Here is a 19,190-nt window from a genome sequence, read left to right as displayed (position 1 = left end):
AAGAATCGTCTGCCGAAGACAAAACTTAATTCGTTTACATCCATCTTTCTTGTTTTCTGCCCTGGAAAGGGTTTATTCGATTAACAAAATAATAATGAAGATAAACAAATTTGTGAAGGGTCCGATTAAAAGAAAAATCATTTTGTGAAGGGTCCGTTTTTAAGTTAAAATATTTTGTGAAGGGTCCGTTTTTAAGTTAAAATATTTTGTGAAGGGTCCGTTTTTATGAAAAGATATTTTGTGAAGGGTCCGTTAACGGACCCAAATTTCTTCTAAACAGACCCCTGCTTTAATACATATTTTTATTTATATGCATAAATATATATATATATATATATATAAAACAGAACAAGATTTGACAAATATTTATATTTTATTAATTTTTGAAAATGTCAACAAATAATCGACGTTATTATTAAAATGTCAAAAGTAAACAGTAAGTGATTTTGAAGACGGTATTACGTAAGATATTGGTATTACTATTAATCTATTAGTGTTCTATGACCTTAAGTTATGCTACTAATCTTTTACTGTCAAACTTAAAGGAAAAGAAAATCTGAAATATCTAGAATAAATTTCTTTACAGATAAATTCGTTGCTTTGAAAATACCTGAAAAGATCAGAGAGTTTTGAAGAACTCTTCTCAGTTGTATTGCAATGAAGAGGAAATAGATAAAATTTTCCCTAAGCAGGGGTTTATTCAAAATCATAAGTTAGTTATATTTGATAAGTTAGTAAAATTTGAAATGCCATGGCCAATTCTGCTACTTATGTTTTTAAACTTTGTACGAAATCAAATGCACTATAAACAAAGAAGCTTAATTATTGACAAAACGGAGTATTTATCTTGAAAATTATCGTTATTTTATCTATTTAAAGTGCAGAAATTAAAATACTTTAATTAAATGGAATTATCTAATAACGTAATAGTTACACAAAGCGAGTTATAATTTAGAAAATTAAATAAATTTATACTATATACAAATTGTACTCATATAGTGTATTTGTATTCATATTTTTGTATTATTATTGTAGTTATTTATACATTAGCTTTCGAATTTATTTCAAACTAAACCTTCAATTTGAAAATTGTATGCTTCGATAAAATTATTCTTTTAAAACTTACAATTTTAAAATTAAAGAATTGTTTCTATGTTCTTTTATTTTTCATTTAATTAAGTAATTTAACAACTCTTGATAGCATTCTTTTAAAATTAAAATGTTAACACTTCAAAGTAGGCAAAAGCATAATTTTTAAGAAAATAAATAATAAGTGAAAATTTAAATAATAAGTGATTAAAAAATGTATTTAATAAGTGAAAATGAGAGCCTTAGCTTAAATTTTCACTTCTGAAAACAGTTTTTGATGTAGTTTCAACAAGTTAATTATTTAAAAGAATCAAAACATTAAGCATTTTCACGTAAATTTTTTAGTTTCTCGCATTTTTATTATACATTCCAGTAATTTATAATATTTTTCATGCATTTATAATACAGCGTATATACTAAAATTAAGTGAATCTTTTATGCTGGAGACTTAAATCAAAGACATATTATTTAAAAAGACGCGAAAATCATTAAAGTGATTACTTGAAGCATTAGGAAATTTAATTTTGCCTTTTCGGCACTCTATATTATTTTGTTTATCTAAGTATTTAAAGGAATTACATTAAACGTGAAATTTGAGTTCGAAATCAGAACAATTTTAAAGAAATTTTAGTTCTATTTTGAGGTTATTTCAGATATAAAATAAATAATAAAAAATATAATGATGAAACAAGATATTATTTTCGATTTGAAATTTCTGGGATAAAAACCAAGTTGATGTTTTTTTGCTTTTTTCCCATATAAAATTTATAAAGAATACAGAACTACAATAATAAATTCTCCACTTAAAGATGAAAATAAAGTTTTTTAACTATTAAATTGAATCCCAGTAATTCAATCTTTGGTGTTTAAAAAAAATATATTATTTATTTTTAATGACATAGAAAATCTCAAAGAGAAAAAAAAAATTCTATATACTTATGCGTATTTATATGTTATCTTATTTTATAGCTTAAGTTTTTCAAAAACAATTGTGGAATTTTATTTTAGGAAATAAACACTTAAATAGTCTATTTATTCTCCTTATCAAGTATCTTTATTTCGAGAATATTTTTCATAAAAAATAATTAAAATTTCTTTAAATATACCTTCAAAGCAACAAATAAATCTTATAAAGTGATTTCCAATAAAATTTTATTAAATAATGGCGACATAAAAATCAATAACTTTTAAATTATTTCCATGCAAAAAAAAATCTTAATAGCAATACTTGTACACATGTTTGTACCTGTAGTTTAATTAAAAATTTTACGACTCACCGCATTGCTTTAAAAACTGCAGTAATCACTTTTAATATACGCAATGAAGTTTTATGTTTCTTTGCGAGTCTTTTTTTTTAGGGTGTGTTTGTTGCTTTATTAAACTTATCCTTTCTTTTAACCTGAATTGCATAGTAGTTTTTTTACACAAGGATATTTTACCCTAAGCCATGTATCTCCGAAAAAGCAATTTTCACTAAACATAGGGCTAGCCTTAATTATGGAAGTTTATAAAGACGACGCTTTCCTTCAAAAGCAATGGTAATTGCAGAACCAGCTCATTAATGCAAAGAAAAGGAAAGTAGAAAAAAAATGGAAGATGTAAAAGAGAAACAAACTCTGTTTTGTAACTGTAGTAACTGCGAATTTTCTTCTAACCTATTGATTTGGTTAACCGAAAAAATCGGTAAAGGTAGCTATTTCTTACTCTTTTTAACCTTTAGGCTCTATGTTCAGTTGTTTAGACACTTTTTTTTTTCAAATTTATTGTGTGGTAACGTAAAGGTTTAGCACATTGAGAAAAAAAATATATATTCAAAGCTACCAGAATAAAGCAAAATTCACCGTGTTTCTTCTGGCACTATGGGAACGCCAAAAATCTCGGAAATTTTTTTCCAACTCGCTTTAGTAAAGATTTTGGTCAAATTAACAATAACATACGGTTTCATGATGTGTGATAAAATGTGGTAAATGTAGTAAAATTTGATAATTTTACCACGATACCTTCGAACATGGCATAAAAGCATTTATTCCGCCAAATTTATATTTTAGTGTTGCATTTTTAGTAATTGTGAAGTTATAAGAAATATATCTTTAAAAAACAGAAATTCCATCAAACCTTTACCATATGAATAGAAACATTACAAAATGAATGATTTGAGTACAGTAAAATTTGTTTTTATTGACTAAAATTATAGTTTCTTTTTGGCAGAAATTTCATTACCATACAGTACGGTAATTGTTTTCAGAATTCTTTTGTTCGTGCAGTCTAAAAGTATTGTCTGAAGCCTTTTTTGCATTAAAACTACTTACAGTATAACGAAAGAAAATTAAGAAAATCAGCAACAAAATTTTCAGTTGGATGGTTGAAGTTTACTTTTAAGGAGTGAATATAATCGTATCACTTAGTTATTATTTGGATAATATACAGAAATTGAAGAACAAAGTTTCTAAATTTTACTTTTAAATTTTAACCCTCATATATTTAACCCTTTATGTACGGACGAAACTTTTAAGTCCCACTAATATTACTTTGACATTGCATTAAAACGGAACAAAACATCCCATCGGAACTTTTCTGTCCCTCTTATATGACTTTTTGCTTACAACATACGTTTATTTGAAGTTGAGCATCACCTATGAATCTAATTAGTTGTTGATTTTGTGTTCGAGGACGCCCTTTTATGATTTCTCAATTTTCAGCTTTACATCTGCATCAATTTTGAAACTAATATTTTCATATTTTTTTAAGGAGTCATTATCATTTTCAACTACTTGTAAAATAAAGTATTAAACATTTAACTTTAATTAAAATTTTATAGCGTAATGCAAGTCCTAAATTGGAAATTTCATGAAAAAAGACAAAATAATAATGAATATAAAGAAAGTCCAAAGTGCAAATTAGACATTATTTAATGGAACAAAAAGTTTCGCACATTTTTGATAATTTTTAAATAAGTTTGGTAAATAAAGGGTTAAGATTTTTACTTTTAATAAAATAATTTTACAGTTATATTTTAGCCTCCTAAAATTTCACAAATATAAATAATTGAAAAAAATAGATACTTTCTAAAATAAAAAACTATGATGCATTAAAATTATAATTTTAAGTCTTTTCTTTACATAATTCCCGATACATTTAAATCTAGTTTTATACTGTATAACTCTTGCTTATGCAATAAATCTGAGCTTTATATCGCTCATGGGCTGCAATAGCGGCACAACTCAGGAAATCATGCTTTGAGATAAGAGGGCATAAAGTTCTTATTGCTAATGAAAATGCATAAGAAATACTTTAGTGTGCTTAAACGAAAATTATCTTCAAGTTGAATTATGAGTTGTGCTAGTATTGCTGCTGAAAGGAACGTGTATTTTCATATTTACACCTATTCTTAGTCCGAAACACGTGTTTTTTTAGATGTACCATTATTGCAGCCGATGAGCGATAGATTATATTTAGTTCTAAAAATATATTACATATCTTGCCATATAATAACTCGGAATTTTACAGTTTAAATACATAAATACTGAACACGTGCCAAGGTGAGAGGCATCTGAATTGATCTTGTCCACACGAAGAGCAAAAAAGAGAACTAAGACTTTTTAGCCGTTACAAATAAGCAAACAAGCAAGCATGATCTGTAGAAGGACCTAACAACTGCACTTCTTGGAAATCATAAATATCCTGCTTTCAGAGAAACCCATGATTTTCCAGTTGATCCACCTAGTGCATTTCGCAAAAAAAATTCCTCCTTCTTAATTTCTATCATTTTAAGAGTGCTATGAATATTAAATTTGAAGTTAATGTAAGTCAAAGCTAATAAAATATTAAGAAATTTTAGCTTTATATCTCTAGAAGAGAGTTCCGCTCCATTTATTCTAAAAATCTGAAGATCAGAAAAAAATTGTATTAAAAACTATTGAAGCGAATTATAGAGAAAAAGTATATAAAAAATGTCCTGACTAGACTCTTCTAGCGGATACAATTTGATTAGCCAATGAAGTGCAAATAATGAAACTTTCGTATGGTTTCGCCCGTATATTTAATATTTCTAAAGTAGAGATTGTAAAAGAATTTTTGTTTTATGCAGTCGTAATAGTAGATGGTGTGCAATTAATAAAGACAAGTAACGACTGTGTCATAAGCGCTTTTAAATGGTGGTATAGAACATATTTAAACCAGGAATATTATTATTCTCAACTTCATATTTTTTTTTGCTTTGGAAACAATATAACTCACGTTATTCCCGCTGATTAACTAAGAAATTATGTTAGAATTCCATAGTTTTTTAAGATTTTACTTATATATTTCTCCGTTTTTGATTCATGAAAATATAAAAACAGAAGTATATATGTTACTTCCTCATAAAAAATTATAAATATGAATCGAGAAAAATGGCCCATTCCGTATTGCTCAACTAGATTGCTATAGTTGATGATTGACGCAAGACTGCATTTAAATAGGCGTATTTCTTTAATTATTTAAATATTTTTTTAAAAAAAATTATATTCGATGTGGATTTAGCAATCTGTCCTTTCAACGTAAACTCGTATTTTGTTTAAGTCAAATCCAATTCTTAAATAAACATTTTACTTAAATAATCTATCTAAATATGTATATTTTTGCATAAAAATGCATACAGTAAATCAAAATTTTATCTGTTATTCCGTTGCATGTCACGCAATATTCATTAAAATCACATCAAACTTGATATTTAAAAACGATTGTTCATGCTAGATTTTAAAGAAATAAATTATGCTATATTTACAAAAAATATACATATTTAACATAAAAACTAAAGATTTTTAAAATATGAATTTCTCTCCTCATTAGTAGTAATGTGCTTTGCAGTTTTAATGATGTAAACTTCATTTTTAATGATCATGTTTAAAAGTTAAAGATTGTATATGAAATTATTTATTTTAAGTTGTTCATCATATATCATTACTTTTAAAACAATAACTTAATGTTGTTGAGGAATATTTTCTTTACGAAATCGTTACTTATGGAAAGAAAAATATTTTTAAATTCAGATTGCATAAGTAATGACATCAAAATGTTAAGTTTAATTTGATTGAAGTTCGTAGCAAATGCTTTTGTAAAATCAAATAGGACGTGTGACGATTATCGACATTTTCATAGGCAAATTTTAAGCAAGTTGATTTTTGTAATACTCTTTTTAATAATTGTTGATCTATGGGTTAATCGTAATTATTGGCAGCGTGTTACATTAATGCTCAATATATTTTTTTAACTTATAATAACTTCAGTTAAGAATTTTTTTTTTTTACTTGATAAAATTGAACAAACTTGTGTTAAAAATAGAGTATAATAAAATAAAAAAAATAAAATAGAGTATAATAAAATGTTCCTAATTTTTCGCATGAAACAATCATTTACAAATTTTAAGTATTTTAAGGAAAAGGCGTTTTCCTTTTATGTGCAAGAGAGAGAAAATACGTATTATATAAATAAAAATAATAACAGAAAAAATATTGCTCCCTCTTTTAGCAAACAGCAAAGCCAGAGATCTTGTGATTCATGTTTCATGATATTTAAGTGGCCATTACACTTGTACTGCCAGGTCTCAGAAGAATATTATCTTTATTTCCTTTCCAAGTTTTGTGCTTGTCCACGAGATTTACCACAGCAGTTGTAAGAAATATGAGATTTTTTCTGTAGCTTGGACATTACTCTTGTAATGCCATAGCTTTATTTCCGATCAATGGCTTAGCAATTTGCAGTTGAAATTTTGGTCTTAATATCATAAATTTCTTTGAACAGTTGTTTTCGTACACTTCAACCGCAGGTCAAAACAATTTTCACTTCATTAAATAAGAAAAGCTGTATGAAATCGCGTTTATATTGGAAATTAGAAATTGTTTTAATAGTTTTTTCGATTGAAATGTTTTGAGGGAAATATTTACGAAAGTAATGACTTTTCTTATGATACTTTAGCTTATTTATAATGGCAAACTTTGCGTTTCAGCTGAAATTTTAAATAATCGAGAAGAGCTTTTGAATTATGCGACGTGAAATGTTGATTAGTTAACTAAAATTGGAGTAGAGTTTTAGTTGACTTAATCTGTGTTTATCAGTCAAATCATATTAGCACATCTTCCACTAAAAGTAATTTGAGGGTATGCATATTAAAAATAAAATTAATTTCTTAAATCATTACTTATTAACTTTCTGAAAAAAGTGGTAAAAATAACTTAATAATTATGTAAACGATTCTGAATTTTATGTGATGTCTTCTTCTGAGATATTATTTTCGCATTCGGTTGAAGTTGTTGTTGTTAATTTACGTCGCACTAGAGCTGCACAATGGGCTATTGGCGACGGTCTGGGAAACATCCCGGGGGATGATCCGAAGATATGCCATCATAATTTTGATCCTCTGCGGAGGGGATGGCACCCCGCTTCGGTAGCCCGACGACCTTTCGCGCGAAGTCGAGCACTTTACGGTAGCACAGTTTAAGGAGGACCAATACCGCACACCCTCGGTCCCTACGCAGACTGATCCAAGTGGTCACCCACCCGTACACTGACCGCAGCCAGTGATGCTTGACTTCGGTGATCTGCTGGGAACCGTGTCTTAACGATCAGTCCACTGCGGGTCTGCATTCGGTTGAAAAAGGACATAATTTAAATAATTCAGTTAACTTTATATCATTTATTTGTGTCGTTTTAATTTAAGTGCCAACATACAGCTACTCCCAAAATAAATATCACGTTATTATCTAAGAATAATATTCTCTTTCCTCGAATTTTATAAAAATACTTATATTTTGAAGTAGATAAAACATTTTAAAAGAAACCCAACAAAGGTATATATTTATAAAAATTAATGTATTTGTTTAAACTGCCTTTATTTAAATAAATGCCTAACGTTTAACTCTTACCTAAAAATACTTGCATAATCAATCCGCAGATATATATTTAATATCTAAATGATTTTGAGTTTTGAAACTTTCAGTTAAGTTGTAGTAATTTTTAATTGTTTAGTGCACAAAAATATTATAAACAGACCACCCTGAATAAGTTTTGATGTAATGATCGATTCTTCACGCTCTAAGACTCAATCTTAGTGGATCGAAGGAATTGTGACATCACGAATTGTGACATTAGAAATTAGAATTTCAAAAATGCACTTTATAACATAAAGTCCAAAGAAAACACTCAACGCCTTAACAATATGTTTTTAAACATATAAGAAAGGAAATATACATACAATAATTTTTTTATCCTTCTTCGCTTGCTCAACTGTTTCTTACCAGGCTAAGCTACCCCACTCACGCTTGTTCTTTCCTGCTTCATCTATCTTTATCTGCTATGTCATTTTACCAGCTTTTAATTTTCAAAGTTTTCAAATGTTTCTTGATGTCATTCAATCATCTAGTTGATCGTCTCTAGGTTTCATTAAGGTACTTTAAAAGTAAAATCATTGTGGGATTAGCTGTCAAACTTTTCCACATATCGCTCATGGGCTGCAATAGCAGCAAAACTCAAAAGATAGTATTGAGATAAGAGGGTTTAAAGTTTTCATTGCTAAGCAAAATGCATGCGAAATGCTTTCATTTGCTTAAAAGAAAATTACCTTGAAGCTAAATTATGAGTTGTGCAAATAATGCTGCTGAAAGAATGTGTATTTTCCTCTTTACACCTGTTCTTAGTCCAAAACTCGTGTTTTTTGAGTTGTGCCACTATTGTATCCCATGAGCAACATGGATTACAATGAAAAATATTTCGGATCATCTTACAGTATTAAGTAGGGGAGAGTGGGGTCAATTGTAAAATTTTTTACTTAACTATTTTTAACTAACAAAAAATCCAATATATTATTAGTATTAATTGACAAACGAGTAAAGTAGACTATCCTCTACTAGAAAAAAAATAAATACCTGATTTTAAATATTATTATATTAGTTATTAACAATTTTTGACAGTCGTGCAGTTGTTACAATTGTCCCCACTTACGGGGTCAATTGTAACAGTTCATAAATTCAACTAAAACATAGTTAATTATACATATTATCATAGTTGTGATATATTTTTTTATTGATCAAAATAGTAGTGATATTTTAGGAGTAAAAATAATAATGAGCAGAGACCTAAAGGGTTAAACTTTTAACTTTAAGGGGTTAAAAATTTTAATTTATGCTGTGAAAGGTGACAAATAAAATAATGCACATGCAACATAATATAAATGATATAGGAAACTATTGGTGGTTCTTAAAGAGTTAAGTAATGGTTTGTAAACATAAGATTATTTATTTTCAGCTGTTACAATCGTCCCTTTACTTATTGTTACAATTGTCCCCAAGACGCCATTTCAGCTTCATTTGTTAAAAACAATGCTAGTTAATTAGCAAAACTAATCTTTTTTTTATTGAAATGTTAATTAAGGTGTCCACTTACATATTCGGTTACTAATTTTTATTTGTTTAAACAAAATTACTTTGTTACAATATAATATTCTAATACCAAAAAAAGTACTTGCGTGGCGTGAAAATATCTTTTGTGATGTAACTCTTTCAAAAGTACATAAAAATGGTTGCCATCAGGGGTGTACATGTAGATTTATTAAATACACCTTGTGCGCCACCTAGGAACCAAATCTAGAACCCGACACTCGAAATTTTTGCTCTGTTACAATCGTACCCTGTTACAATTGACCCCACTCTCCCCTACTGACATTATCCAAATCATTTTTTACCGAAAAGTATAATAATTCTGTATTTTTACTGTAATATTTATTTAATTATAATAATGATTTTAGGGTAATTGTTAATGTAAACATTATGGTACTTCAGAAAATTTGTTTCGCAACATGTTCCGATAAAAATGGATATTACGGAAAAAAAGTACCGGCATTATAACTTGTTCTCGAGCGTCCATCTTCCTGCACTGTATGGATTGGTCTGAGAATTATGCTACGAATTTATCCTCATAAAATACGAGAAATTAATAAAATGATACATGGAATAGATAAAAAAAACTTATTTGAATGAAAACAATTATTTGTATGAAATCAATTTAAACGGCAAAGAGTGTTAGAAGTACCATCAAAAGCTAAAAAAAAAATCTTCTAAACTTAATAAAACAGTTATAAACGATTTAAACTTCCAATAGTGCATCGAAAATCAACTTTGGAATTAATTTAGTACATCTTATCATTTTTTGAACATTGTACTTCAAACCCTACATTTAACTTAATCCAATTAGAATTATGGGACATTTTAAAACGTTTCTGTAAATTGAGAATAACTAGTAATTATATATTTTTTTCGCATTTCTGTAATCATTTGTTGGTCAATATTAATAGCTTAAAATTTGTGTTTTAAAACAGAGAGATGCTTATATTTATTAGCTAAACTTAAGAAAAAAACATTTGTACGTAATATCTTCACATATTTTCTCACGAAACGTTAAATATTCAACATCATATCATACAGACCATTTCACGGTGCACAAACACTGTCAAATGCATTATTTTTTGGAAACTATATAAAATCAATTTTTCATAAATGCTCCACATTGATATCAAACAACATCCAAGTTGTACTTACACATGTATATTTTGATAGCTTGCCGCTGCCATAAATTCGATTTATATTTCGGTTCCTGCATAAACGGGAAAAACAAAATAGTATGTCGTGAACATTTTTGTCTCATCTTTTATTCTTCTTGCTGATTGAAGAACTACCCCACATGTCAGAATATTTTTCCATTTTTCTTTAGTAGTTCTAAGATTTTGGAAAAAAGTAAAGGAAAAAGCCTTGATGGAAAGAAGTTCTATTTTGAGTTTAAGTTCTTTTTTATTTACTTTTATTTACATTAAAGAAGGAATTCTACGCGAAGCTGGAATAAAAGTGAGGATAGACTTTTTTTTTATAAAAGAAATAAAACTCGGAAAAAAGTGTGATCAATGTTTTCTGAAAGAATCTTGTTCATAGAAAAGGTGCGAAGTGCATGAAAGTTTTTTTAATGATAATTATAAACCTTTTACGTCTTAGCTTTTGGAACAAATGCCATTCTGTCTATGTATTGTTACTTATACGCTGCTTGCCATTTTTGTGTATCTATTGAAATCAACAAATGACATTTTTATCTATCTATTGTTGCTTTTATACTGCTTTTTTTTATAGATTTTTTGCTTAATAAGAATAAAATATACTGTATTTATTATTGAAATAAACATAGTAGGGAATTTAAGAAATTTCGAAAGTGTATATGTCGAAATTTCGAAAGTGTATATACTTAATCTTTACATTAAAATTAACTTTTACGGTAAATTATACCAGAAAAATACGTTTATAGAAAATCACGATAGCTTTCGTTTTATTCAATAAGACGTTTCAGTCAGTTATCTACAATCGCTCATCTCTTCATGGGGTAATAGTCTAAAACAGTGTGGTTCAACTGTTAGTTACCTGAGAGCCCATCAAAATTTAGAATAAAAATGCAAGGACCAGAGATGTTCCAGAAACCAAACAAAGCACATATTTTATTAAAAGAAAGATATATTAAAATTTTCACTAAAATAAATTTATACTAGTTTATTATGGCACTTCATTTTACAGTGGGGAAATCAATGTGATGATTGACACTGCTTTCATGATACAAATTTATCAATGTCCACGGTAAGTCCAGTTAGGCAAAGTCTAATGTTTGATTCTAGAGTAGCATTTCTAATTCAATTTTTATTTTTTGACTTAATTTGTTTGAGAGCAGAAAAAGTATTATATCACTCAAATGTGGTAACAAACAACGATAACGTAAATTTAAAAATGACGTAAACTTTCAAAAGAAACCTGAAGCAGTATTATTTACAACTTAGAACAAAAAGAAAGGTGAACGAGTATTTTCCAAACATTAAAATATATTTTTTTCCACTATAAAGATAATGGGAAGGAGCAACAACAAAAATAAGTAGGTGGGCTGCATGTGGAGCAAACTTGTCAAAGAGATAGAGAGGGTTCAGACATTCCAGTTTCTATTGAATTTTCTGGATATTTTTATAATATAGTCCTTATATTTTATTTATTTGATATATTTCTATTCTTTAAAAATGCACATATGTGTTTCAGGTTAAAAGATTACTTAACAATGCAGTCAATTAAAATCTAATGAAAAAAAAAATCATGAAAGGTTGTATACTAGACATAAAATGACCAATGTGTATAACAAAGAAAAACTATGAGATTGGACAGAGCATACGATTTTTGAAACTATTAGTTTTTTTAAAACTGAAATGTTTATTGGGTAATTTTTTTAAGTATTTGAAAGAAAACGAAGATCGGAAAATCATTATTTTAAAAGATTGGGCATTACTTATTTCAAAAATAAAGAAAATGAACACAATAGATTAGATTTTGCTTTGAAAAACATTTAAATTTTCAAAAAAAAAACATTAAATCAGTTATGATATATTTTTCCATTTAACTAACTTAAAAACTAACCAATTCAGAGCAGCATTTATTTTAGAAACTTAACTAAAAGTGTCCCCTCTTCCAAAGAAGGTTCTAGAGTTTTTGATCATCACCTCCACTTCTTTCCGGACTATGATCGAAGCAGATTATTCATAACACTTTCTGTCTCGTTTACTGATAGAGAAATCTCCGGTCATGGTGCTTTTACACTAGATTATGCGACCGAATGATGTCCGTACTCAGTACTATATTGGTTAATGCGTGAAAATTGCAGTTAACTATTTTGTTTTAATATACTTTAATGTACTAATCTGCATAATTAAAAAACCAGCTCTATAAAAACTAATAGTTTATCTTTTAACGAAAGCATCTATAAAAAATGAAAACCACAGCAGCTATAAAAACTTGAGAAAGCTGGTGTAGTATTGTGTTTTGGATTATTTTGTTCATGACTGATCTTTTGATCATGAAAGGTTACATGACTAAAAAAATGAACATTTAATGACTTCTTCAAATTTCAAAACCACACTAAAATTCAGTTCAAACATCAATTACATGAATTTTCTCTAAAAATTTTTTTAGAACTTTCCAGGTAATTACTAAATCACAACAGAAGTGCTTCTGAAACAGGATTTATCCATATTAACTACGGGTCTTTTTCATCCAAAAAATAATGATGAAAAGTTCACGAGATCAGCACTCAGAGTATGTTGAAGTTCCATTGTTCTTTGATTAAAGCCGGAGTGCTATCATTCTCTCTGCATTTAAGCTGTCCTTCGTAGTGAGTGCATGAAAAAATACCTGAAGACAGAAAAAGAATCTCAGCACCCGACAGGACGATATCTTTGGCTAAATAGTGAACAAAGCCTTCTGCTGAGCATCAAGAACCTCATAGTCACAAACGGAAGATTGATCTAAGTAGTCAGTAAATAAACAACTGCACATAAACCCGTCATTTCTTGATCGGCACTAAAAACTCACTAAAATGAACTATTATGTAACATGAAATAAACAACCAACATCATCATCTTTTCTGGAAAAAAATTTCAATCAACCATTATCAGTTAAAAAAAATTCCAATGATGAAATTTCAAAGACAGTCCAAGACTCCTAAAAATCATATTCACCATTCTTTAGATCAAGCATTAAGACTAGTATAAAATAATAAAATAAAAATTCTCTTAAACTCAAACTTTTATCGGTAATAATGGTCATATCTTGTCTTGTGTCGATCTTCTTTAGATAGTTTTGCTTTTAAACCCACAAAGAAGGTCCAAAGAATTAAAATACTTAGCTATAATCATTAAACAGTTTTATATTTTGGATTGGATGTGCTATTAGAGTTTAGTTTTCCACTATGTTACTAATTTTTATTATGTAGGTAATTTTCGATTGCATTTATAAAGTTTAAAGAATTGCGTTTTGGTAAATCAAGGGTAATTTTATTTGATAAATATGTAATCATCTTGCTTTCAGAAATCAGTATTTCATATTTTAAAAACGAACATCAACATTAATAAGTAATAAAACGAAACATCAATAAATAACCGAAACATTAATAAATGAATATAGGATGAAAAATTATACTTTGAAATTATATTCAAATCTACTATTTTCAAGAAGCGTCTTTTCTATTATTCATTATCAGCGTTATAATTTCAAAAAAATATTTAAAAACTATTTTAATTTCATTTAACATTTTGAATAAAAAAATTGGTCTCTTTTCTTCATTCAGGTTGCGATCAACAATTTTACTTAGAAAAATAAGGTGTTTTGTAAAAATCACAATAGTGTTTCGTACTCAATTATTTGCTAAATTAAAAGTAGTACCTGATTAAAATGTATTTTCAAATATTTTAAAATGTAAGCTAATTCTAATTATTTCCTGTTGTCAAACTGTCATTTATAAAGTTCGTTCAAATGCAGCTTTGAAAACGTGCATGCTTAAATAGTAACATTTATTTAGATTAAAGCATAAACTTATTTTCTATTTTCCATTCTTTAATTAAGAAATATCAACTTATGATTCGTCTTTTACATTTCATTTAGTTTATTTTTTAATTAACTGCAAATTGATTGAAAATGTATGAAGTTTGTTTTTTTTTAATTAAAAAGAAAATGAGAGATTAACGACGAAAAATACGAAAAAAAATTTTTATTCACCACGCATCGGCATCAAGTACATAGAACTCATAAAATAAGTTAAAAATTTAGAGAAAACAAGGAAAAAATATAAAGATTTCCCAAAGGAGAAAAAAAAATAATTGAAAAATCTTTTTAAAAAATATTCACAAATTTAAAAAAAATAAAGTCTGAAAAAAGATAGAAAATAAAGTGAAATTCGGAAAAGATGCAATCTCGTAATCAGCTCACACGATTATATCCGAAAAAAAAGTGCTTTCTAAAATTGCATTAATATAGCCAATGCAAAATATATCAATACACTAGTTTAACCAGTGTATTGATATGTTTCGCTTTGGCCATTGTCTGGTTTAAATTATATTACTTTGAATTTAAGGTACGATTTATAACTGGTTTCTTTAAAATATATGTTAGAAAAAATGCACCATAAAAACTGAAAAATAAATCAACTTAATTGTGTCAAGTTGATGGTGTTTGTACATTACGAACAGTATCATTAGTAATTTGTGTTTATGAAATTTTTTATGTTCTTTTGCAACATTCCTTGGTCATTAGTTAAATAAATTTTATGTTAAATGAACTTTATATAAATAGAATGGTTAGAACATAATAAATTTAGATAATTAAAATAAATTTAGATTGTTTTAGGTTTAGAACAAAACAGTTTTGAAATTCCCAAAATACTAATTATCAATCTTCATAAATCTAAGCGCTACAAGCAAATGTTTTTTTTTAAATTTTTTATTGAGTACTAAACTCTTAGTTTAGCAAAATTAATTAAAAAAAAAATAAGAAAATTCTTTTCTATATTGGAGTCAAGATTTTCAAGTTGTTAAAGAGCTCTTAAAGTCTTTTGTTTTGTTGAATGCGTTTAATCATGTTTTTCGAACTCGCTGTATATATAATATCGACTAAACAGAAAGGACAATTTTAAATTCGTTATTATTTTAGATTCTTTTCCTATCTAAAAATAAGTGTATTTTAAAAACTGAACTTAATTTTAAGCCTATTAGCAGTGGTTTTCAGCATTTAATATTTTTTAAGCAAAACAGTAAACACTAAACCTGCTTTAAATGTTTACGTCCACCAATACTCTTAGATTGCAAATGTTTGAACTTGTTGTTGAATGAAATGTTGATATAATTTTAAATGAGAAAAAAAGTGCTTTAAAATATATAAAAATCAATTCCAATGCTTCCATACAGTTTTTAATTTAATACGAACATTTTTTTCTTAAATTTACACATAATTTATAAAAATTAACCTTATCCATTCGCAGTCATGCGATAAACTCTTCGATAACCTGATTAGTTCAGCTAACATCCCAATACTTCGACCATTCATCATTCTCCTATCGGTTGGCCGCTGCCCAACGCAGACTAATCTTAATGGCAATCTTAATTAGGGACCAAAGCTATAAGTACGAAGGTAACTAATTTGACTTCGCTGTACAGCCAAAGCATTTAGATGTAAAGCAAGTGTCAAAGATTTATTTCCCCCTTTGACCTTACATACAAAGAAGTAGCAAAGAGATCTAGTATCCAACTTCTCTGTTCAGAGCCTTTTAGAACACGTGTCACTTTCCAGAAGATTTTATTTAACTAATTTATCAACACTATATTGAATTGATTTATAAACGTTTGAAAACAAAGGGTGTTACGGGAAATTACATTTTTGAAGGAACTCAAAGTTGATTATGTAAAATATTTATTTTCTTTTATACTTTTGTTACTTCCAGAGCTGAAATTGGAGTAAATTTTTCCGCAATATATACTGACTATTTATAAACCATTTTTTAAATCATAAATTTTTTTAACAATTTAGCATTAACCATTAGCCATTTTTTAACCAAGCAAATTTTAAAAACCATTTTTGTGGATGTTTCACTCGTTTGGCGACGAGTTGCATATATATATATTGCATACATTATCACAATTTATTGTCTGTAACGAACATTAGAAGATGATATACATGGCGATTATAAAATAACTTTGCCAACGGATGGAGAGAATACCGTTTGAAGGAACATCGTAAAATTTTGTTATTAGGTGTTATGATCTATGCGCTCAAGAATGATTTGAAAAACGATTCCGCAGCTCTCACGGTCATAATGCAGTGACACGAAAAAGGCGACACTTGGCAAAAACTTAGTGACATAATTTTTTGAGCTAAAAGAATTATTAGAACTCCAAATTAGTTTTTTTTATGTGAAGATTACGCTTTAACAAAAAAAAAAAGAAAAAAAAAATTGGTGTTGCTAATAGAAAATTTTGAAATTTTTTCACTGTAACTGTAACTGTAAAGCTTCACAATTGCTTTTAACATCATTCTTGAGTGCATAATTCAAAATACCTATACACAAATTTTGATTTGTTTCACTCAAACGGTATGAGTCGGCGAATGTATTTTATAATCACCCTGTACTTTTCCTTTTGAAATTTAACTGAACTTCAATCAATTAATTAAACATCTTGACTTTTTTTTATCGAAATTAAACATAAGTTTCTTAATATTGAAGGCAATCATGTTTAAGCAATCCTGTTTTATTTAAATACTTTTTTTTAAAAATCTTTAACATGTACTTTTTCGAAAACTTTCATACACATAATATAGGGTGCAGCTATAAACCCAAGTTTACAAGAATTAATTAATCTCTAAAATAAATGTTGTTAATATGCAGCTGTCTAAAATTGAAACACGGATTAAGTAACCTCAAATGAAGGTACTATTCGGAGTTAATGAATGTTTGAAAGTTTGGATGAAAAATAATTTTTCGCTTATATTAAAGGAGTAGGGTGATTCCACTATTTTGTACCACACGTGATGTGTGAAATTAATAAATATCTGTGCCCAAAATATTTTATAAATATGTATCTATGTCTGAAATATCTTACTACCAAATATGAGTGCATGAAAATAATTTTATTGATAATTGCACTTTTTACCTAGATTTTGTCCTACATTCAAGAAAAAAACTGGGAACGACTCATTTCTAATTCATAATCACTTAACGCGCATATAAGGAAATCCTTTTTTGTTTCACTCAAAAATTAACGCTTCATGAACCCAAGATGTGATTGTTATGATTCCAAGATGAAATTGTTGCTCTTCTACCATGTGTTACAATAACATGTTGATTAATTTAAGTAAAAGCTTTAAATACACCTTTGATGAAAGTTTTATTATTCTGTGGACGTATTTGCTAAACTTGATCATTAGAATACCTAAAATTTTAGTTTGAAGACTTTTTATCGCATCGTCGTAATTGAAAAATATTAAATGCTTTTAACTTCGATAATAATTTAATTACAATCAATGCTGTTAGGTTATTAATTTTCCTTTACAATATTAGGTTTTTATTTTATACAATTTCACTAATCCCTCACACTAAACATTTGAATCGATAGGCATTTAAATAAAATATTATTTGTAAGCATGTATCTAACCCTTAAATAGGTGTGTACGTAATGTGAATACTTAAAAGCAATTTTATCTATATTTATAAATCGAATAATATGAATTGTATATTAACTTATAATGCCTAATTTTTCTTCACGTGATGTGAACATCAGCCTCATAGTTATTTTGTTTACACATTTTTGCAATTAATTTTTGTCACAAAAACTAATATTTGCTAGCCTTTACGTGCTTAAAAATATTTCACAGGTTTTCTCCTTAATATTGCAGTTGATTAATTGAAATTACTTACTGATTATACGCTCAAAAACATATCCATATATCTTGAAAAATGGAATTAGAAATCTAAGTAAAATAGAATCTAAGAAATACTATTTAGCTTCTAAGAAGCACTAATACAGCCTTTGATTAAATGTTCCTTGTACTGATTATCTGGTAAATTTTTCTATTGTAATTTAAAAAGAAAAAATATTAGTTTATATAGATACATTTTATAATAAATATGCAACATAAAATGTTTTTTTTTATTAAAAATAAATCATCCTTAAAGTCTTCCTGTAAATAATCAAAAGTGTTTTATGTATTTCTTTAGTTAAAAGAAAAAAAGTGAACAATATTTTGAACAAGAATTCATTCACTTTAGTCACGCAATATCGAAATTAGGAGTTATTTGATAGTTGAATAAAAAATTCATTTTTAAATGAATTTAGATACTGTTTTATTTTCCTGAATCGAAAACTAGACAAAATTGCCAGCAAAAATAATAAACTTGTCAGTACTGGTTAAATCGCTTACTCTAAATGACCTCTCGAAATGAAAATATGCGTGCGAGTTACGAAAAAAAAAATTTTTAAACTGGCTTCCTATTTTTCAATGATTTAAAAAGGTAGTTTCGAGAATGGAATGTTTAAACACAATAAATGCAACTTTTTCAACAAAATAAATTTTAATATTACTGCTTTAAGAGATTGTAGTTTTTATCTGAAGTCCACAACTTAATTTTTTCTATTAAATGAAATCCAGTCAGCTCAAGAATTCGTCAAAGATTTTGACAAAAGAAAAGCTTTCGGTATAGTGTGCAACTGAAAGAAGAGATAGAAAAAGCAGTGC

At 27.5% G+C, this 19,190-nt stretch overlaps 1 protein-coding gene across 2 annotated transcripts in view; it reads left to right on the top strand.

Moving 5' to 3' along the window:
• LOC107445726 (neuroligin-4, X-linked) overlaps positions 1-19,190 on the top strand; it is a 195,813-nt gene that overhangs the window by 99,761 nt on the left and 76,862 nt on the right. The window lies entirely within an intron of this gene.

The sequence above is a fragment of the Parasteatoda tepidariorum genome, chromosome X1, assembly GCF_043381705.1.
Source record: "Parasteatoda tepidariorum isolate YZ-2023 chromosome X1, CAS_Ptep_4.0, whole genome shotgun sequence".
NCBI classification, from domain to species: Eukaryota; Metazoa; Arthropoda; class Arachnida; order Araneae; family Theridiidae; genus Parasteatoda; species Parasteatoda tepidariorum.
The sequence above is the reverse complement of the archived record's forward strand: the minus strand, read 5'-3'. Positions and strand labels throughout refer to the sequence as shown.